Here is a 23,554-nt window from a genome sequence, read left to right as displayed (position 1 = left end):
CTGGATGGGCCGGTAGCAGGGCAGGTGTGGGGCTTCTTTCGCAGACGATTCGGTATCCTTCATACTAGTTCGCAATCGGTCTCGGCGGAGTGTTTAGCTTGGTTCTTGTCTACATCATCGGTCTCGATGAATGATATACGGGCGGTTACACCATGTTTAGTGTTATGGTGCATATGGCAAACCCGAAATAAGGCACGATTTGAGGGAGTTAGGATGGATCCATTGGAGATAATTTGGGCAGTAGGAAGTGTGGTGGAACAATTAGGGAGGGCGAAAGTCTTTTCCATAGCGCATTTCAAGGGTGACTCGGAGGACCCATGGGCTCGTCTAGCTATCTGCAAGCCACAAGTGGCGAGGCGCTTGGTGACCTTGCGATTGCCACCATTAGAGGGTGCGGTCAAGCTAAATACGGATACCAGTATGACACGAGAGAAGGTATCAGGGGGAGGCGTGTTGCGGGATTATAAGGGTAGGTTGATCTTTGTGTTCTATAAAGTTCGGGGAGGTCGATGTACTAACTGCTGAGAGTAAGGCATTGCTGCAGGGTTTACTCTTCTGTACCAAAGTTCGGGTTCCGCGGTTATTGGTGGAGGCGGATTCGGCGGGACTCGTTCATTTGCAGGACTCAGGGGCCTTGGCAAAATGGCTGTTATGTAACATGTTACGGCAGATTCGGGCCCTGCTTCAGAACTTCAATGCCACAGCTAGGCACATATTTTGAGAGGCGAATGCCGCAGCGGATAAGTTGGCAACGATGGCTCTCCAGGATGATTTTTACAGCACGTCGATCCAGCAACTCCCGCGGGAGGTTAGAGCTACTATGCTTTTGGATGGTAGGGGAACCCCTTCTGTTCATTCCTAAGGTGGGAGGGTATAGCTCTCTTGGAGACAGATGTAGCTTGTATCTCTTTGTTCTCTGCCTTTTAGCAATGCAATAAAACAACGTTTTAATAAAAAAAAAATGGTACATGTGTATTTGTTTATTTGGAAAATCTGTAATTACAATTGTTTAGAGCAATTTATTGTATTTGAGATTATGATCGAGAAAAAGAGAGAATCTGAATAGTTTGACATTGGAAGAAGTTATTGTATTGAAATTATGTTGGAAAAAAAAGATGAATGTGAATAGTTTGAAAACTAATTTTAAAGGGTGCTTTTGGTATAACATAAAGTAACACAAAATGTTTACACCAAACCTCTCCTCTCCTTTTATATATAATATAGATATAGATATTAGACAACACAAATAACAATTTAAACATTCGTATGTGTCGATAACTACTAAAATTATGGTGTCAATGGTGCTATCACAAAAATTTTAAAGTCTTGAGTGTTTTGCACAACTTAAATTACGCCTAGGATCATTTCCTTACAAATGTATTATAGTTGCATGTAAAAAAAGAATTTGTAAGATCAATCAATGTACAAGAATGTACCACTTGGATCTATAACCCACCGTAGATTGAGAGACTTGGATATATGTAAGAAATCATCCTTGGAATCTGCTTCAATAGAGTTAATTTATAACTAGCTCATCTCACCGATCTTCAATGGTTATCCATCTTTTCCTCGACTGCTTTTGTCATCACGCAATTGAAGCAAATTTTGTTCTTCTTGCCATGATGTCTATTCTCACATGGCCAGTTTTTTCATTTAAAGCAAATTTTGTTCATCTTTCCAACTCGATGTCTACCCTCCCATTCTCACTATTTTCTTGGATTTACTTATTATTTTTTAATTGAAATAACACAATTTTCCCATGCATGTCATACACATTGATTCTGACTCTATATGTGACTGTGTCATAGTGTATATATCGCTTGTGTGTGTGTGTGTGTGAGAGAGAGAGAGAGAGGAAATAATTAATCCAAAATTTCACAAAAAAAAACCTCCAACCCACCAACCACCTCAAAAGAAATCAAAGGACATTTATCACAACAAATACTTAGATCAGCAGGGATAAATATCATTGAATTTGCGAAAGTTGCATTTTTATCATCATAAATTAGTGTGTGTAAAAATCCAAGTGGTGGATTTGATGGTAGTATAGCAGTTGCACGGGATCTTTTTTTAGAGGCTTTTTGTGTTTTTCTAAAAGAAAAATTAAAAATATCGTGTTACATTTTAACTTAGTAAAAACTATTAGAAAGAAAATACTACGAAATTCAAACGTTGAGAAAAATTTATCTATAAATGTTGAAGTAGAAAGAAAGCTAGCTCACAACAGCTCAGGATTACAAGGATTCTTAGTTTTTCATGCTGTTGGTGGTGGAGCTGGCTCTGGCCTTGGTTCCTTACTGTTGGAGAGGCTTTCAGTCGACTATGGCAAGAAATCAAAGCTTGGGTTCACAATTTGTCCCTCTCCCCAGGTCTCAACAGCTGTTGTTCAGCCTTACAACAGCGTTCTTTCCACTCACTCGCTCCTTGAGCACACAGATGTTTCAATGCTTTTGGACAATGAAGCCATTTATGATATTTGTCGTAGATCACTGGATATTGAGAGGCCAACCTACATCAATCTGAACAGGCTGGTTTCACAGGTATGAAATATAATGACATTTATTCTGGCCACCCCTATTACTGTTTGAAAGTTAAAGCTGTTTGCACTTGTTAAATGTGGAATAACACTACATGTCGTGTCTAGTCCATTCATTTATCTTGCTGGTATCTTTGGTAATGTTGTGCCTTGTTTTTTGAAAATTCTAGAATTTGATGTCAACTAGAAGTAGAAATGGATGTCAAATGGGGAAATAGATCAGCTGACCAACAAAGATCCCTGATTGATGGATGTCTTCGAGCATAATCTGTCTTTTGCATGCAGGTGATCTCCTCCTTGACAGCATCTCTTCGCTTTGAAGGTGCTCTTAACGTGGATGTTACTGAATTCCAAACAAACTTGGTGCCATACCCACGCATCCATTTCATGCATTCCTCCTACGCACCTGTTATTTCTGCAGAAAAGGCACACCATGAGCAACTATCAGTTGCAGAGATTACAAACAGCGCATTTGAGCCATGGTTCAAAGACTCGGTCGAGTCGTCACTAGAACGGGGTTTTCCGATCCGATATCGGGACGAGATGACTCTGAGATAATAAATCGCTGAAAACTTGATCGAGACGAAATAGAAATGGCCGAATCCTCCCGAATTAACTCGAATTTTTATTATTTTTGCTAAATTTTTAATTATTTTTATTTATCATATTTTTTACATTTTTTAAAATATTAAATATTTCAAAAATTTATATCTCGATCGACGAGACAGCCACCGATATGCCGAAACTGATGTAGAACTGTTCGGACCACGTTCGCGACTATGAACCAAGATTTGAGCCTGCTTCTATGATGGCCAAGCGTGATCCAAGTAGATAATGTAAATCGCATAAATAAGACTGACAACCAACTCCCCTTAGACCAATTTGCTCACTTTTTTTTCTTTTGATAAAGAACCATAGATTTTATTATCAACTAATGTCCACATTAAGAGCGAAAATAACAAAAGTCTGGGGGAGTAGAATCCCACCTAGAAGCATTTAGCTCATATGTTTTGCATGACAAGCCAACAGCTATATGCATAACATTTGTTAAGTTCTTGGGATCCAATTGGCTTCCCAAGTGACAAAATGAACTAGAGTACAAGAAGTACCATCTAAAAACTGGACCAATCTCAAATTGATCATCCTCCAATGAAATAATGCTCTCAATGATTGCTTGAGAATCACCCTTGAGGATAATATCCGTAGCTTGAAGCTGAAGTAGGACATGAAATGCAGTTTTAGCAGCTAAAGCTCCTGTAGCCTTTACTGATAAAACACCATCAACTTGGCTTGTCAGTCTAGCTATGAAATTACGAGAATTATCTCTAATAACTACTCCAATGCCACAGCAGCCTTCGTTTTGAAAAACTCCTTCCATCAAAGTTGGCCTTTAAAAAATGTAGGGGCTGAAGTAGGTACAGGAGAACCATGTAGCGAACTCTGGACGGCTTCTTGGTAATCTTTCCAAAAGCTAGTTGCTAAAGAGACTAGCGAAAGTTGATCTTTAGAAGTCCCTTCAAATATTTTCCCATTCCTGTTATTCCATAAACTCCACAAAATAGTAGCAACAAGTTCCATGTCTGACGCAGGCAGGAAAAGGAGAAGGGAAGGAAATCAAGAAGAAAAAACTTGGGGCCTATCTAGATGTAGCTTGCTGTAAAGATAACACAGAGCCCAAACCTGCACTGCTAGAGGGCAATGAGGAAAGATGTGATTCAAGCTATCCTTGTCAACCAAGCATAAAGAGAAGGTGTTAAAGGTTCATAGCCTTCACCTTCACCTTTATACATAAGCATAAATGTTCATAACCTTCACAAACTTCACGTAAGCATAAAGGTTCATAATCTTCACCTTTGTACATCAAAAGGAAAGTATTCTTGAGCTTATTTGTTGAATAATGTGCTAAATCAATTAGCTTGATTAATGGGGTAGTTGGAAAGTTTTCTAGATAGTTGCAATATTCTCTAGAATGATGGAAATTAAGAGAGTTGGTGGGATGGTTGGAACATTTCTCTATGTATCTAGAATGATCATAAATAGACCTTGTAAACTCCAAACCAATATAAGAGTGTGAAAGAAATAAAAGAAAAGAACAATTGAAGCCACCCTTGTCTCCAAATATTCCTCTCAATTCTTGGCCTAATATCCAACAGATTGGTATCAGAGCTAAGGTTTCATTGCCTTAGTTCATACCCCAAAACCAGAAAATTTTTTGAGAGATTTCTAATTACAAGATGGCCAATCATACTAGTGATGGTCTTCCAATTCCCATATTCTCCGGTGAGCACTATGATCATTGGTTCGTAAAAATGAGAACAATTTTTAGATCACAAGATTTGTGGGAATATGTTGAGAATGGCTATAGAGAACCAGAAAGTGAAGAAGGTCTCACCAATCAAGAATTAAAGGCACTTAAAGAGCATAGGAAGAAGGATGCAAAGGCTCTTTCACACATCCAGCAAGGTGTGAGTTCAGATATTTTTTCAAGAATCATGGGAGCTGATCATGCCAAGGAAGCATGGGAGATTCTACAAAAGGAGTTTCAAGGAAATCTTAAGGTAAAGAATGTTACTCTTCAAACTCTTAGAAGAGATCTTGAAAATTTGAAGATGGGTGATGATGAAAGTATTCAAAATTACTACACAAAAATCACCAAAATTGTAAATGAAATGAAAACCTTTGGTGAAGAAATTAGTGATAGCAGAATTGTTGAAAAAATTCTTGTTAGTTTGCCTCCAAAATTTGATCCAATGGTATCCATAATTGAGGAGACAAAAGATATTTCTTCAATGAGTGTTCAAGAGTTGATGGGATCATTGAAAGCTCATGAGAGAAGATTGGCTAGACATGCTGAAAAATCTGTTGAAAGTGCATTCCAATCAAAGCTGAATGTCACCCCCAAAACCAATGAACGAGAGCCATCTTGCAACTACCAAAGAGGTGGAGACTCACAAAGAGGAGGTAGATATGGCCGTGGAAGAGGCAGAGGCAAAAATTCAAGAGGAAGAGGAAGAAACAACCTTCAAAGAGGCCTTAATGCTGAAAATTCACAATCTTGCAGCTATTGTGGTAAGACCAACCATCTTGAGAAAGACTGTTGGCATAAAGACAAACCAAAGTGCTACTATTGCAAGAGGTTTGGTCATATTGAGAAGGATTGCAGATTCAAGACCAATCACCAAGCACAATTTTCAGAAGACAAGCAAGGAGAAGGAAACTTATTCTACGCTTGTCACACAGCCACTGAAGTCAAGAACAATATGTGGTACCTTGACAGCGGTTGTAGCAATCATATGACAAGAGATAGATCCATTTTTATTGACTTGGATGAATCTATAAAGACTGAAGTGAAGATGGGCAATGGAGTCATAGTTCAAGCACAAGGATTGGGAACAATTGGTGTCCAAACCAAGCAAGGTATGAAGTTCATTTGTGATGTTTTGTTTGTTCCTGATTTAGACCAAAATTTATTGAGTCTTGGACAGCTTCTTGAGCATAAATATGCACTTAACTTTGATGATCATGAGTGCTGCATCTATGACAAAAAGAATGGTAGACAGCTTGTGATGAAAATCCAAATGCAAGCAAATCGAAGCTTTCCAATCAAATTCAATTATAGTGAAAATCAAGCCTTGAAAGTAAATGTCAATGAAGATTCATGGTTGTGGCGCAAGAGGTATGGCCATTTGAATCTTCATAGCCTCAAAGTGCTTCAACAAAGAGGGATGGCATATGGTTTACCAAGAATTGAGGAGAAACATGAAGTTTGTGAAGGTTGTGCACCTGGCAAACAACACCGGCAACCATTTCCTAAAGAAGCTGCATGGCGAGCCAAGAAGATCTTGGAGCTGATTCATACGGATATTTGTGGGCCCATGAAGACAACTTCTCATGGAGGTAACAAGTATTTCATCCTTTTCATTGATGATTTTTCAAGAATGACTTGGGTCTATTTCATGAAAGAAAAATCCGAGGTGCTTTCAATTTTCAAGAAGTTTAAAAGTCTTGTTGAGAAACAAAGTGGCTGTTACATCAAGAAGTTGAGGAGTGATCGTGGTAAGGAGTACACGTCAAATGCAGTCCAAAAATTTTGTGAAGATGAAGGTTTGGAGAGGCAGCTGACCGTTGGCTATACACCACAACAAAATGGAGTCTCGGAAAGAAAGAACCAAACTGTGATGGAGATGGCAAAATCCATGTTACATGACAAAGGGTTGCCAAAGGATTTTTGGGCTGAAGCCGTTTATACAGCTGTGTATTTGCTCAATAGAAGTCCTACAAAGGCCGTGTGAAATCAAACTCCAATTGAAGCATGGAGTGGAAGGAAACCATCAGTGAAACACTTGAAGGTTTTTGGGAGCATTTGCTATGCTCAAATTCCAAAACAAAAGAGGTACAAGCTTGATGAAGTAAGTGAAAAATGTATTTTTGTTGGTTATAGCTCCAAGTCTAAAGGTTATAGATTGTTTAATTTGAAGACTAACAAAATCATTATTGGTCGAGATGTTGTATTTGATGAAAATGCTGCTTGGAATTGGGATGAGAAAAAGATTGTGAAGCAGGGTGTTTGCCATCATAAAGAAGAAGAAAATTCAACAAATGAAGAAGAAAATGGTGATGATTCAACACCAACAAGCAGTCCACCATCATCTCCAGATTCAAGTTCGAGTTGGAGTTCTCCAAACACAACTCCAATGAAAACCTTCAAGTGTTTCACTGATGGTTTCCTTCCACTCCATGCTTCAATTGGAGTTTGATTCCACACGGCCTTTGTAGGACTTCTACCTATGCTCTTTAAGTGCCTTTAATTCTTGATTGGTGAGATGTTGTATTTGATGAAAATGCTGCTTGGAATTGGGATGAGAAAAAGATTGTGAAGCAGGGTGTTTGCCATCATAAAGAAGAAGAAAATTCAACAAATGAAGAAGAAAAAGGTGATGATTCAACACCAACAAGCAGTCCACCATCATCTCCAGATTCAAGTTCGAGTTGGAGTTCTCCAAACACAACTCCAATGAAAATGAGGAGTTTAAGTGATGTTTATGCAAGATGCAACTTTTGCATCCTTCTTCACATTTTGGTTCTCTATAGCCATTCTCAACATATTCCCACAAATCTTGTGATCTAAAAATTGTTCTCATTTTTACGAACCAATGATCATAGTGCTCACCGGAGAATATGGGAATTGGAAGACCAACACTAGTATGATTGGCCATCTTGTAGTTAGAAATCTCTCAAAAAATTTTCTGGTTTTGGGGTATGAATTGGGATGAAAAAAAGATTGTGAAGCAGGGTGTTTGCCATCATAAAGAAGAAGAAAATTCAACAAATGAAGAAGAAAATGGTGATGATTCAACACCAACAAGCAGTCCACCATCATCTCCAGATTCAAGTTCGAGTTGGAGTTCTCCAAACACAACTCCAATGAAAATGAGGAGTTTAAGTGATGTTTATGCAAGATGCAACTTTTGCATTCTTCAACCAGAAAATTTTGAAGAAGCATATGCAGAAAAGGATTGGAGAAAGGCAATGGAAGATGAGATTTATGCAATTGAGAAAAATGAGACTTGGAAGCTAGTTGAAAAGCCTCGAGACAAGGAGGTCATTGGTGTCAAGTGGATTTACAAAGTTAAGATGAATCCAGATGGTTCAATCCAAAAGAAGAAGGCAAGACTTGTTGCTAAGGGTTATTCACAACAGCCCGGAATTGACTACAATGAAACATTTGCACCGGTTGCAAGATTTGATACAATTAGAGCTCTCATTGCCATAGCAGCCCAAAAAGGTTGGAATCTCTACTAACTTGATGTTAAATCTGCCTTTTTGAATGGAGAATTGAAGGAAGAGGTGTATGTTCAACAACCTCAAGGTTTTGTCAAAGAAGGACAAGAAGACAAAGTGTATAAGTTGAAGAAAGCATTATATGGATTGAAACAAGCTCCAAGGGCTTGGTATAGTCAAATTGATTCTTACTTCATGGAGCAAGAATTCAAGAAGAGTAAAAGTGAGCCAACCTTATATGTGAAAACTCAAGGTAACTCAAACATTCTCATTGTTGCTTTATACGTTGATGATTTGCTTTACACTAGTAACAATGAGAAGATGATTGCTGATTTTAAGAAATACATGATGAAAAGATATGAAATGAATGATATGGGACTGCTACATCATTTTCTTGGTATGGAGTTTTATCAACATGGTGATGGAGCTTTTATTTGTCAAAAGAAATATGCTGAAAATATTCTTGTGAAATTTGGCATGGCTGATTGTAAACCTATAGCTACACCACTTGTTGTAAGTGAAAAGCTTGTCAAGGAAGATGGTGAAAAGAAAGTTGATTCCATTTTGTATAGAAGTTTGGTGGGAAATTTGCTTTATCTCACAGCTACAAGGCCAGATATCATGTTTGCTTCAAGTTTATTATCAAGGTTTATGCACAATCCCAGTCAATTACATCTTGGAGCAGCCAAGAGAGTGTTAAGATACATCAAAGGGACACTCGATTATGGCATCAAATTCTGCAAAAGCACTACTTTAAATCTGCATGGTTATTGTGATAGTGATTGGGGTGGATGCCTTGATGATATTGACGTGCGCAGGGTATACATATCAATTTAACCTCATTCTAATCAAGTTTTACATTTATAAATTCCTAAACACCCCACACGCGATTTATCGCAAGTATACGAATCGTGAGCGAGTATAGGGTATTAAGGGTCGATCCCACAAGGAAGATTGCAATTACCGGTACTACTAAAGCTTCTCTATTATTTAAACTATCAATGAATTATAACAAATTTTGCCTACTCAAATTATACAAAATAACAAACAAAAGCTCCTTAGGTTGTGGTATCCCTAACTACTCATGCAAGTGCTATATTTGGATCATTGAATACTACATCTAGGCTAATTATGGTGTAATTTCCTTAAACATGTGAAACCTACTTTCGTAGTGAATCAACTATACTCATAACTAATCCATACCTATTTTCATGGTTATGAAATTAGCTACAAATTCATTTCTTCAATGAAATTACATGAAATGAATCACTAAAAACCACATAAGTGCACCTCTACTTTCGTGAGTGTACTCCTTATGTTTAGCACTTCTTGAACTAGTGTTAAATCTCAATTTTCATTGCAGAAACAACACCTTAGATAATCACAATCAATGGTACCAGATTAATCATGATTTAAAGAGCCCAAGTGCTAAATAACTTGCTCAAATCTTAGCAAACAAATAACCAAATAATAAACACTAACAATCATAGAAAGTTCAACCAAACCCAAGGTATAAACTTTAAAAACACATATTACACACAAAATCCAGAACTTGTATATTAACTAAACTTGGAATCAAATACAAAAGATAAAGAGTTGGAAGGAATACAACCCTTGTCACATGAGCTTTCTTCCTTGCCTTCTTCATCCTCCATTTTCATCCTAATCTAGATAATAAACAAGAATGGATGAACTATACTACTCTATACTAAGCTAACTAATACTAGGAAGATGAAGGAGCTACATTTCTGCAGACTCCAAGCTTCTCCCGTATGTCTCTCTATCTTTTTCTCTATCATCCCCTTTGCAATGAATTTGGCTATTTAATGATGAAAGGTGGTCAAGAAATGAAGCTTTACACTTTCTCCTTACAGCTGGTAATGTCTCTCACATGTCTAGCATCACATGTGAGTTGGTGGAGGTGAAATTGAGTTTTACGCGTATAAAGTAGCCTTTTCTGACCAGTGATCCGAGCTGCTACAGTGCCTCGGATCCATATGGATCCGAGCTCGGATCCACTAACCCAGAAACAGCCGAGGGTTCGGATGAATAGTGGATCCGAGTGTGGATCACTTGCTCTGTTTTTGGCCCAATTTCAACCAATCTTTTCTTGATGTTAGAGGCTGAACCAGCTCATGTGTAAAACACGAACGTTGTAGCCTTTTGAGTTATCTTTCCAATGCATCAAGAATCACCTCATTTGGATCTGTGTAGGCTGAGATATGACTGAAATACCCTTGTCTGCTCATTGCCCTGTTTCAGCTTCGACCAACAGAAATTAGCTAATGTAATTCGGCTTTTTGATTTTGAAAACCTTCAAACTGGATTCGGATGTCTTCACCAAAGTTGTAGATCTATCTCTTATCTTCAAATGGGTTCAAGAATCATCCCAATCCGATCATTGTAACTCAAGTTATAGCCGAAATACGAAAATGTGTCAAAACTGTCAAAATACACAAAATTCAAGTAAAAAGTGATAAAAACCTCATTTAATCACTTAAAAGCATTTTTCACCAATTATAGCCAAAATGATTCATATTCTTCCAATAATATAACTAAAGTGACTAAAAATAATATAAAATATCATACAATTATTACGTAAATTAGTCACTTATCAAACTCCCCCACACTTAAATCATTGCTTGTCCTCAAGCAATTCACACATAATCAAATGCAATGATTCAAGAGGTGAAACAATATATGCACTTTGTCCAATTTAATTCCTCAAGACTTGGAAAATAATCATTATACAATTATTCAATTTACACTAAATACTCATAATATCAAGTAAAGGAAAGATAATTATACCCTAAATTCAACAAGTTAAACTTAATCTCTTACCCTAACTTAATTTTTACAAATAAGCAAATCACATAGTCAATTTATAGCTTTCCTCCTCCTATAATCATCTTTTTCTCAACATTCTATAACTAAGAGGGATTTATTCATACTAATTTTTACTTAAATAGTGAAAATGCCTTTTTACGCGAAAATCGACACTTTTAGGTGAAGATCTCCGGTTACTCAACATTTCACTTATTCAAGTTGCTAATGCATACTCTTAATTCAAGTACCTTTTTACGCGAATGTCGACATTTGTAGATGCCAACCCCCGGTGGTACGAGAATCATTGGAGTAGAAAAAAATTTTTTTTTTTTTACTTTCTTTTTTTTCTCTTTTTTTTCTCTTTTTTTTCTCTTTTTTTTTCTTATTATTATTTTTTTAGAAATAAAGGACAATAAATAGATATTCCCTCTTAGAAAATATATAAGACTAATCAAAGGAGGAGTATAACCTTTTATCAACTATATCAATCACTTACTTATAAAATTAAGTAAAGAGAAGAAATTTCATTAAACATGTAAAATTATAGGCATAATTTTCCTCACTTTATCCAATATATTTTCTAAAATGCAAAAATCCTAATTGCATAATAATCATTTTCAAGTTAAATGAGGACTAAACTTTCCAAAATACATATAAAGTTTCAACAATTGGAAGAATTAAACACTTATGGTTGGAATACTTTGGCCCTTTTTGAAATAAAAATGAAAAAATTGAAAAACTTTTGGGCCATAGTGAAATATTGGACAAGATGTTAGAAAAATTTTGACAGAATTTCCCCATATAAATGGATGAAAACTTCCTGCCAACAAACCCAATTTCAAGCAAATTATCCACATGGCAAATAATTCAAACATAATTCCAACATTTCTAAGCATTTAAATCACCAAAATATCATCACATGGCAAGTAAATGCAAGTTCAATACTTTCCTCCCCCACACTTAAACTTCACATTGCCCTCAATGTGAGAAAGGAAAAATAACGAAAATAAGAGAAAGTAATACTCCCCTAATGAACTTGCGCGATCCGAATCCATGGCAATGTGATGAATTTTCAACTTTACTTGAAAGAATGGAGACTTCAATTAATGCACCTTGAAAAAAAAAAATACAATTCTTAAGAATAAAAGCTTGCAACCAACAAGAAGAAAAGTGGAGTTGAAGGATGAAAAAGAGGGAAGAATGAGGAAAAGTGGTCCGAGGCTTCGTTTTGGAAAGGATCCGAGGTCGTTTTTGAAAGGATCCGAGGTCGGATCATGATAAGTGAGCTCGGATCAAGAAGTTCGAATTTTTTATGATTGCAGAAGTGGATCCGAGGCCTTGGATCCATATGGATCCGAGCTTGGATCCAGAAGCTCGAAGTTTTCTCTGATTGCAGAAGTGGATCCGAGGCCTTGGATCCATTAAATCTGCACTTATTGCAGAATTTTTGCAATTTTCAGTTTGACCTCAATTCTTCAAAATACACCCTAGATCATTTTTATATCAAAATAAACCATTCACGCACATGTAAAATGATCTAAACATGCATTCTAAACCTCTTTAATGCATCAAAAACCATAATTACTGAATTTGAGGTATTGAGATCTTTGATCAAACTTCGCCTTTTTCACCTCATTTGGTCACTTTTGCATCTTTTTCCAAAACCTACAAATGAAAAACAACAAAATTACTCAAACTTATACTTTAAACATAAAATCACTCCAAAGTAACACGAACTTAAACAAGCATTGGGTTGCCTCCCAATAAGCGCTTCTTTAAAGTCAATAGCTTGACTATATCACCTCATTTTTCAAGGAGGCTTAGTTAACGAATAATCCACCATTTTAGGCCGTGGTGGATCATTAAAAGGTGACTTTATAGCAAAAGCCACATGATCTAATGATGTGAGAAATGAAAGTGACTTACATATCCCAAGTGATTCATAGACATTACCTTGAATATGCACCACTTGAGAATTTACCAAAGGGAATGCCATGAGAGTATCTTGAGCAGGAATACCTTTAGAAACTATACTTTCAATACACTCCTCAAGAGGGGTGAAAATTGAGTCATTAAAACTCACCTCTTGAGGTTCAAAGTTAGTTCCAAAGATATTATCATGTGAAATGGACATTCGCTCATTAAAACACTCTTGAGATTCATTATTTTCATCAAAATGCAATCCATTTTCACATACAACATTTCCACCATTCATGCTAGGATCATTTTGCAAATTATTAGAAGAAATAACTTCACACAATACATTCAATTGCTCATGTATATCACCAAAGTGAGAAGCTAATTCATCTAACCTTTCCTCAATCCTATCAAAACGGTCAGAGGTTGCATTTGCTAGCTTTTCTATGGCTAAATCAAATTGATTAGAAAAATTTTCTACAGCTAGCTCCCAAGATGCATTAGAATCATTAGCTAATGGTTCACTTTCTAACTCCCAAGGTAGAGGTGTATTAGCTAACTTCTCTATTGCCAACTCCCAAGATGGTTTTGATTCATATTGGACACTTTCAGGTTGGTAATCATAAAAACATGAATAATCACTATAAGTACATTGATCATCCCAACCATAAGCAGGAGAATTGCTCCAATTAGCACTATATTGATTAAAACAAGGATTGTAATGCTTTAATTCATCATAATAATCCACATTTTGTGCTTGCATACATGTATTAGTAGCATGATAATCTCCACACAAGTCACAAATCACATGATAAGAATTAAAAACATTAACATTCCTCCTCTGCTCAATTTCATGCATCATGGTGTCCATTTGAACTTGTAACTTAATTACATCAAATTTTGCCTTTAAGCACCTTAAACCATCTTCAAAAGACATACATTCAGTAAATTCTTGGTTACCTCTGTTGAAGGATTTTTGCACTTGGTAACCATCCATTGCCAATCTTCCACTTCTCAAGCTTTGTCCTCCAAATTGACCTACCCTTCTCATCACCTAAAATTGCTTTTAAACAAACTCAAAAGCAAAATTAGTAAGAAAAATAGGTAATGAAACACATACACATAAAATACAAAAATAACAGAAAATAACATTCACATTATAACTAATATTATGTCTAAACTAATAAAGTTACTCTTCACACCGATATTGCCAAATCTTCCCCGGCAGCGGCGCCAAAAACTTGACGTGCGCAGGGTATACATATCAATTTAACCTCATTCTAATCAAGTTTTACATTTATAAATTCCTAAACACCCCACACGCGATTTATCGCAAGTATACGAATCGTGAGCGAGTATAGGGTATTAAGGGTCGATCCCACAAGGAAGATTGCAATTACCGGTACTACTAAAGCTTCTCTATTATTTAGACTATCAATGAATTATAACAAATTTTACCTACTCAAATTATACAAAATAACAAACAAAAGCTCCTTAGGTTGTGGTATCCCTAACTACTCATGCAAGTGCTATATTTGGATCATTGAATACTACATCTAGGCTAATTATGGTGTAATTTCCTTAAACATGTGAAACCTACTTTCGTAGTGAATCAACTATACTCATAACTAATCCATACCTATTTTCATGGTTATGAAATTAGCTACAAGTTCATTTCTTCAATGAAATTACATGAAATGAATCACTAAAAACCACATAAGTGCACCTCTACTTTCGTGAGTGTACTCCTTATGTTTAGATCTTCTTGAACTAGTGTTAAATCTCAATTTTCATTGCAGAAACAACACCTTAGATAATCACAATCAATGGTACTAGATTAATCATAATTTAAAGAGCCCAAGTGCTAAATAACTTGCTCAAATCTTAGCAAACAAATAACCAAATAATAAACACTAACAATCATAGAAAGTTCAACCAAACCCAAGGTATAAACTTTAAAAACACATATTACACACAAAATCCAGAACTTGTATATTAACTAAACTTGGAATCAAATACAAAAGATAAAGAGTTGGAAGGAATACAACCCTTGTCACATGAGCTTTCTTCCTTGCCTTCTTCATCCTCCATCTTCATCCTAATCTAGATAATAAACAAGAATGGATGAACTATACTACTCTATACTAAGCTAACTAATACTAGGAAGATGAAGGAGCTACATTTCTGCAGACTCCAAGCTTCTCCCGTATGTCTCTCTATCTTTTTCTCTATCATCCCCTTTGCAATGAATTTGGCTATTTAATGATGAAAGGTGGTCAAGAAATGAAGCTTTACACTTTCTCCTTACAGCTGGTAATGTCTCTCACATGTCTAGCATCACATGTGAGTTGGTGGAGGTGAAATTGAGTTTTACGCGTATAAAGTAGCCTTTTCTGACCAGTGATCCGAGCTGCTACAGTGCCTCGGATCCGTATGGATCCGAGCTCGGATCCACTAACCCAGAAACAGCCGAGGGTTCGGATGAATAGTGGATCCGAGTGTGGATCACTTGCTCTGTTTTTGGCCCAATTTCAACCAATCTTTTCTTGATGTTAGAGGCTGAACCAGCTCATGTGTAAAACACGAAAGTTGTAGCCTTTTGAGTTATCTTTCCAATGCATCAAGAATCACCTCATTTGGATCTGTGTAGGCTGAGATATGACTGAAATACCCTTGTCTGCTCATTGCCCTGTTTCAGCTTCGACCAACAGAAATTAGCTAATGTAATTCGGCTTTTTGATTTTGAAAACCTTCAAACTGGATTCGGATGTCTTCACCAAAGTTGTAGATCTATCTCTTATCTTCAAATGGGTTCAAGAATCATCCCAATCCGATCATTGTAACTCAAGTTATAGCCGAAATACGAAAATGTGTCAAAACTGTCAAAATACACAAAATTCAAGTAAAAAGTGATAAAAACCTCATTTAATCACTTAAAAGCATTTTTCACCAATTATAGCCAAAATGATTCATATTCTTCCAATAATATAACTAAAGTGACTAAAAATAATATAAAATATCATACAATTATTACGTAAATTAGTCACTTATCAAACTCCCCCACACTTAAATCATTGCTTGTCCTCAAGCAATTCACACATAATCAAATGCAATGATTCAAGAGGTGAAACAATATATGCACTTTGTCCAATTTAATTCCTCAAGACTTGGAAAATAATCATTATACAATTATTCAATTTACACTAAATACTCATAATATCAAGTAAAGGAAAGATAATTATACCCTAAATTCAACAAGTTAAACTTAATCTCTTACCCTAACTTAATTTTTACAAATAAGCAAATCACATAGTCAATTTATAGCTTTCCTCCTCCTATAATCATCTTTTTCTCAACATTCTATAACTAAGAGGGATTTATTCATACTAATTTTTACTTAAATAGTGAAAATGTCTTTTTACGCGAAAATCGACACTTTTAGGTGAAGATCCCCGGTTACTCAACATTTCACTTATTCAAGTTGCTAATGCATACTCTTAATTCAAGTACCTTTTTACGCGAATGTCGACATTTGTAGATGCCAACCCCCGGTGGTACGAGAATCATTGGAGTAGAAAAAAATTTTTTTTTTTTTACTTTCTTTTTTTTCTCTTTTTTTTCTCTTTTTTTTCTCTTTTTTTTTCTTATTATTATTTTTTTAGAAATAAAGGACAATAAATAGATATTCCCTCTTAGAAAATATATAAGACTAATCAAAGGAGGAGTATAACCTTTTATCAACTATATCAATCACTTACTTATAAAATTAAGTAAAGAGAAGAAATTTCATTAAACATGTAAAATTATAGGCATAATTTTCCTCACTTTATCCAATATATTTTCTAAAATGCAAAAATCCTAATTGCATAATAATCATTTTCAAGTTAAATGAGGACTAAACTTTCCAAAATACATATAAAGTTTCAACAATTGGAAGAATTAAACACTTATGGTTGGAATACTTTGGCCCTTTTTGAAATAAAAATGAAAAAATTGAAAAACTTTTGGGCCATAGTGAAATATTGGACAAGATGTTAGAAAAATTTTGACAGAATTTCCCCATATAAATGGATGAAAACTTCCTGCCAACAAACCCAATTTCAAGCAAATTATCCACATGGCAAATAATTCAAACATAATTCCAACATTTCTAAGCATTTAAATCACCAAAATATCATCACATGGCAAGTAAATGCAAGTTCAATACTTTCCTCCCCCACACTTAAACTTCACATTGCCCTCAATGTGAGAAAGGAAAAATAACGAAAATAAGAGAAAGTAATACTCCCCTAATGAACTTGCGCGATCCGAATCCATGGCAATGTGATGAATTTTCAACTTTACTTGAAAGAATGGAGACTTCAATTAATGCACCTTTAAAAAAAAAAATACAATTCTTAAGAATAAAAGCTTGCAACCAACAAGAAGAAAAGTGGAGTTGAAGGATGAAAAAGAGGGAAGAATGAGGAAAAGTGGTCCGAGGCTTCGTTTTGGAAAGGATCCGAGGTCGGATCATGATAAGTGAGCTCGGATCAAGAAGTTCGAATTTTTTCTGATTGCAGAAGTGGATCCGAGGCCTTGGATCCATATGGATCCGAGGCCTTGGATCCATTAAATCTGCACTTATTGCAGAATTTTTGCAATTTTCAGTTTGACCTCAATTCTTCAAAATACACCCTAGATCATTTTTATATCAAAATAAACCATTCACGCACATGTAAAATGATCTAAACATGCATTCTAAACCTCTTTAATGCATCAAAAACCATAATTACTGAATTTGAGGTATTGAGATCTTTGATCAAACTTCGCCTTTTTCACCTCATTTGGTCACTTTTGCATCTTTTTCCAAAACCTACAAATGAAAAACAACAAAATTACTCAAACTTATACTTTAAACATAAAATCACTCCAAAGTAACACGAACTTAAACAAGCATTGGGTTGCCTCCCAATAAGCGCTTCTTTAAAGTCAATAGCTTGACTATATCACCTCATTTTTCAAGGAGGCTTAGTTAACGAATAATCCACCATTTTAGGCCGTGGTGAATCATTAAAAGGTGACTTTATAGCAAAAGCCACATGATCTAATGATGTGAGAAATGAAAGTGACTTACATATCCCAAGTGATTCATAGACATTACCTTGAATATGCACCACTTGAGAATTTACCAAAGGGAATGCCATGAGAGTATCTTGAGTAGGAATACCTTTAGAACCTATACTTTCAATGCACTCCTCAAGAGGGGTGAAAATTGAGTCATTAAAACTCACCTCTTGAGGTTCAAAGTTAGTTCCAAAGATATTATCATGTGAAATGGACATTCGCTCATTAAAACACTCTTGAGATTCATTATTTTCATCAAAATGCAATCCATTTTCACATACAACATTTCCACCATTCATGCTAGGATCATTTTGCAAATTATTAGAAGAAATAACTTCACACAATACATTCAATTGCTCATGTATATCACCAAAGTGAGAAGCTAATTCATCTAACCTTTCCTCAATCCTTTCAAAACGGTCAGAGGTTGCATTTGCTAGCTTTTCTATGGCTAAATCAAATTGATTAGAAAAATTTTCTACAGCTAGCTCCCAAGATGCATTAGAATCATTAGCTAATGGTTCACTTTCTAACTCCCAAGGTAGAGGTGTATTAGCTAACTTCTCTATTGCCAACTCCCAAGATAGTTTTGATTCATATTGGACACTTTCAGGTTGGTAATCATAAAAACATGAATAATCACTATAAGTACATTGATCATCCCAACCATAAGCAGGAGAATTGCTCCAATTAGCACTATATTGATTAAAACAAGGATTGTAATGCTCTAATTCATCATAATAATCCACATTTTGTGCTTGCATACATGTATTAGTAGCATGATAATCTCCACACAAGTCACAAATCACATGATAAGAATTAAAAACATTAACATTCCTCCTCTGCTCAATTTCATGCATCATGGTGTCCATTTGAACTTGTAACTTAATTACATCAAATTTTGCCTTTAAACACCTTAAACCATCTTCAAAAGACATACATTCAGTAAATTTTTGGTTACCTCTGTTGAAGGATTTTTGCACTTGGTAACCATCCATTGCCAATCTTCCACTTCTCAAGCTTTGTCCTCCAAATTGACCTACCCTTCTCATCACCTAAAATTGCTTTTAAACAACCTCAAAAGCAAAATTAGTAAGAAAAATAGGTAATGAAACACATACACATAAAATACAAAAATAACAGAAAATAACATTCACATTATAACTAATATTATGTCTAAACTAATAAAGTTACTCTTCACACCGATATTGCCAAATTTTCCCCGGCAGCGGCGCCAAAAACTTGACGTGCGCAGGGTATACATATCAATTTAACCTCATTCTAATCAAGTTTTACATTTATAAATTCCTAAACACCCCACACGCGATTTATCGCAAGTATACGAATCGTGAGCGAGTATAGGGTATTAAGGGTCGATCCCACAAGGAAGATTGCAATTACCGGTACTACTAAAGCTTCTCTATTATTTAGACTATCAATGAATTATAACAAATTTTACCTACTCAAATTATACAAAATAACAAACAAAAGCTCCTTAGGTTGTGGTATCCCTAACTACTCATGCAAGTGCTATATTTGGATCATTGAATACTACATCTAGGCTAATTATGGTGTAATTTCCTTAAACATGTGAAACCTACTTTCGTAGTGAATCAACTATACTCATAACTAATCCATACCTATTTTCATGGTTATGAAATTAGCTACAAGTTCATTTCTTCAATGAAATTACATGAAATGAATCACTAAAAACCACATAAGTGCACCTCTACTTTCGTGAGTGTACTCCTTATGTTTAGATCTTCTTGAACTAGTGTTAAATCTCAATTTTCATTGCAGAAACAACACCTTAGATAATCACAATCAATGGTACTAGATTAATCATGATTTAAAGAGCCCAAGTGCTAAATAACTTGCTCAAATCTTAGCAAACAAATAACCAAATAATAAACACTAACAATCATAGAAAGTTCAACCAAACCCAAGGTATAAACTTTAAAAACACATATTACACACAAAATCCAGAACTTGTATATTAACTAAACTTGGAATCAAATACAAAAGATAAAGAGTTGGAAGGAATACAACCCTTGTCACATGAGCTTTCTTCCTTGCCTTCTTCATCCTCCATCTTCATCCTAATCTAGATAATAAACAAGAATGGATGAACTATACTACTCTATACTAAGTTAACTAATACTAGGAAGATGAAAGAGCTACATTTCTGCAGACTCCAAGCTTCTCCCGTATGTCTCTCTATCTTTTTCTCTATCATCCCCTTTGCAATGAATTTGGCTATTTAATGATGAAAGGTGGTCAAGAAATGAAGCTTTACACTTTCTCCTTACAGCTGGTAATGTCTCTCACATGTCTAGCATCACATGTGAGTTGGTGGAGGTGAAATTGAGTTTTACGCGTATAAAGTAGCCTTTTCTGACCAGTGATCCGAGCTGCTACAGTGCCTCGGATCCGTATGGATCCGAGCTCGGATCCACTAACCCAGAAACAGCCGAGGGTTCGGATGAATAGTGGATCCGAGTGTGGATCACTTGCTCTGTTTTTGGCCCAACTTCAACCAATCTTTTCTTGATGTTAGAGGCTGAACCAGCTCATGTGTAAAACACGAAAGTTGTAGCCGTTTGAGTTATCTTTCCAATGCATCAAGAATCACCTCATTTGGATCTGTGTAGGCTGAGATATGACTGAAATACCCTTGTCTGCTCATTGCCCTGTTTCAGCTTCGACCAACAGAAATTAGATTATGTAATTCGGCTTTTTGATTTTGAAAACCTTCAAACTGGATTCGGATGTCTTCACCAAAGTTGTAGATCTATCTCTTATCTTCAAATGGGTTCAAGAATCATCCCAATCCGATCATTGTAACTCAAGTTATAGCCGAAATACGAAAATGTGTCAAAACTGTCAAAATACACAAAATCCAAGTAAAAAGTGATAAAAACCTCATTTAATCACTTAAAAGCATTTTTCACCAATTATAGCCAAAATGATTCATATTCTTCCAATAATATAACTAAAGTGACTAAAAATAATATAAAATATCATACAATTATTACGTAAATTAGTCACTTATCAGATATGAAGAGCACCTCAGGCTATTGTTTTTCGCTTGGTTCTGGAGTATTTTCTTGGGCATCAAAGAAGCAACAAAGCGTGGCACAATCATCAGCTGAAGCTGAATATGTATCCGCAAGTTTGGCAACATCACAAACCATTTGGCTTAGGAGAATTCTTGAAGATATTGGTGAGAAGCAAAAGGAAGCTACGGTGATGTTCTGTGACAACAAATCAGCAATTGACATTGCCAAAAATCCAGTTTATCATAGCAGAACTCGCCATATTGCAATCAAGCACCATTTTATTCGAGATGCAATTGAAGATGGTGAAGTTGAACTAAAATTTTGCAAGAGTGAAGACCAAGTTGCAGACATCTTTACCAAGGCACTTCCAAAAGACAAGTTCAATTATTTTCGAGAGATGCTTGGAGTTCAAGGACAGCACATTAAGGGGGGAATATGTTGAATAATGTGCTAAATCAATTAGCTTGATTAATGGGGTAGTTGGAAAGTTTTCTAGATAGTTGCAATATTCTCTAGAATGATGGAAATTAAGAGAGTTGGTGGGATGGTTGGAACATTTCTCTATGTATCTAGAATGATCATAAATAGACCTTGTAAACTCCAAACCAATATAAGAGTGTGAAAGAAATAAAAGAAAAGAACAATTGAAGCCACCCTTGTCTCCAAATATTCCTCTCAATTCTTGGCCTAATATCCAACATTATTAGTCGTTACTGCTGTGTATTCGTATTACAACCACCTATTCTCAACTTATGCGGCTAATTTCACTTTGCACCCATCAATTATACCTAAATTTTCACTTTAGTCCTTGGACTAAAAAATGAGGCACTTTAGTCCCTAAGTTATAAAATTTGTCCCACTTAAGTAACATCGTTAAGAAAATGAGATAGATTTTATGCCTAAGTGGATGTACTTTAGGAATTAAATTGGAACAAATTTTATATTTTAGGGACTAAAATGGACAAGTTTTATATTTTAGGATAGTTTGAAATTAAAGTGTCTCATTTTAAAGTTTAGCAATCAAAGTTAAAACTCAGGTATAGTTAAGAATGCGAAGTAGATCTAACTCCAACTTATGCTGGATGATAGGAGATTCGGACACAACGTATGCCAAATTAAACATAAAAGGTTCACAATAAAAGTTGTTTGTTTGGTCATAATGTATAACTTAGAGATGTTAACTTTTTTCTCATTTTGGAATTTCAAACAGTTAGTGCGGTATCGGTAACAAAAGAGAAACAGCATAAATGTATGAGTTTGTTTTAACTCGTTCATTTGTGTGTTAATTCCATATTGCACCTTTCAACTTTATCTCAATTCCGACTTTGATCCTTGAACAGGAATGGGACATTTAGTTCCACTCATCCTACTTAAGTATAATTGTTAAGAAAATCTGCAAAACTAACGTAATGTTAGTCACATGAGCAGTATGGTTGCATCTTGTAAGGGCACAGAAGGAATATGCAATCAAACAATAAACAAAAATCTCAAAATAACGAGTTTAGAGATTGAAGTGAGAATCAGGATATAGTTTAGGGACTAAAATATTCCAATTTATACCTGAAGGCTGCAAAATGGAATTAACCCTCCATTTGTTGTTAAAACCAGCTTTGAGTGTTTAGGACCTAAACTCAATTTCATTGTACTTTTGACCTCCCTTTAATAACATGAAAATATGAAAATCATGTTAATTGAAGGACTTTTTTTTTTTTAAATCAATGCTTATCAGGTATTTGTTAGCATATCTATTTTAATCTAATCATTTAAGTGCGCACACACTATATATATCACATATCATTCATTAGTATTTGTATAATTTCTTTATTTAATCTTAATTTTTTAAACAAAAAACTAATAATTGACACCCCTCTATAAAACAATGCTTATTAGATAATAGATAACAAACTTGGATCGGAGCCTAGTTCAAGAGCAATTTACCCAAGTGATTTCAAAGAAAGCGAGAAAACAACTTTCAAAAAAAGGTAAAACAATGCAAACACGTCAAGATCTCAAACCAAATCCCCATGCTCACTCGCAGTCACACAAATGTGGGGCACTTTCGTGTGGATGATTTCTTTGGATTGATCTATTATGTCTTTAAAATTCCTTCATATGTGCGTTTTATTTTTTATCATTAGATGTTTCTTTTCCTTTAACAGAGGTCAGGTTTGGCTCTCTTTAATTTGATGTACTCTTTTTCGGTTATAAATAAATTAAGGGATGGCATCAAAGAAAAAAAAAAAACTTGGATCGGAGTTTTTTTTTTTTTTTTTTTAAACTTTGGTCTAACTAATTTGATAAGCACGCGAATACGACATTAAGTAAATAG

General features: G+C 35.3%; 1 pseudogene; it reads left to right on the top strand.

Moving 5' to 3' along the window:
• Window positions 1-213: 213 nt before the first annotated feature.
• LOC140004860 (tubulin alpha-1 chain-like) lies at window positions 214-3,371 on the top strand (annotated as a pseudogene).
• The last annotated feature ends 20,183 nt before the right edge of the window (window positions 3,372-23,554 follow it).

This window comes from Coffea arabica, chromosome 4c (assembly GCF_036785885.1).
Source record: "Coffea arabica cultivar ET-39 chromosome 4c, Coffea Arabica ET-39 HiFi, whole genome shotgun sequence".
NCBI classification, from domain to species: Eukaryota; Viridiplantae; Streptophyta; class Magnoliopsida; order Gentianales; family Rubiaceae; genus Coffea; species Coffea arabica.
Note: the sequence above shows the minus strand (reverse complement) of the source record. Positions and strands in the feature narration are given on the sequence as shown.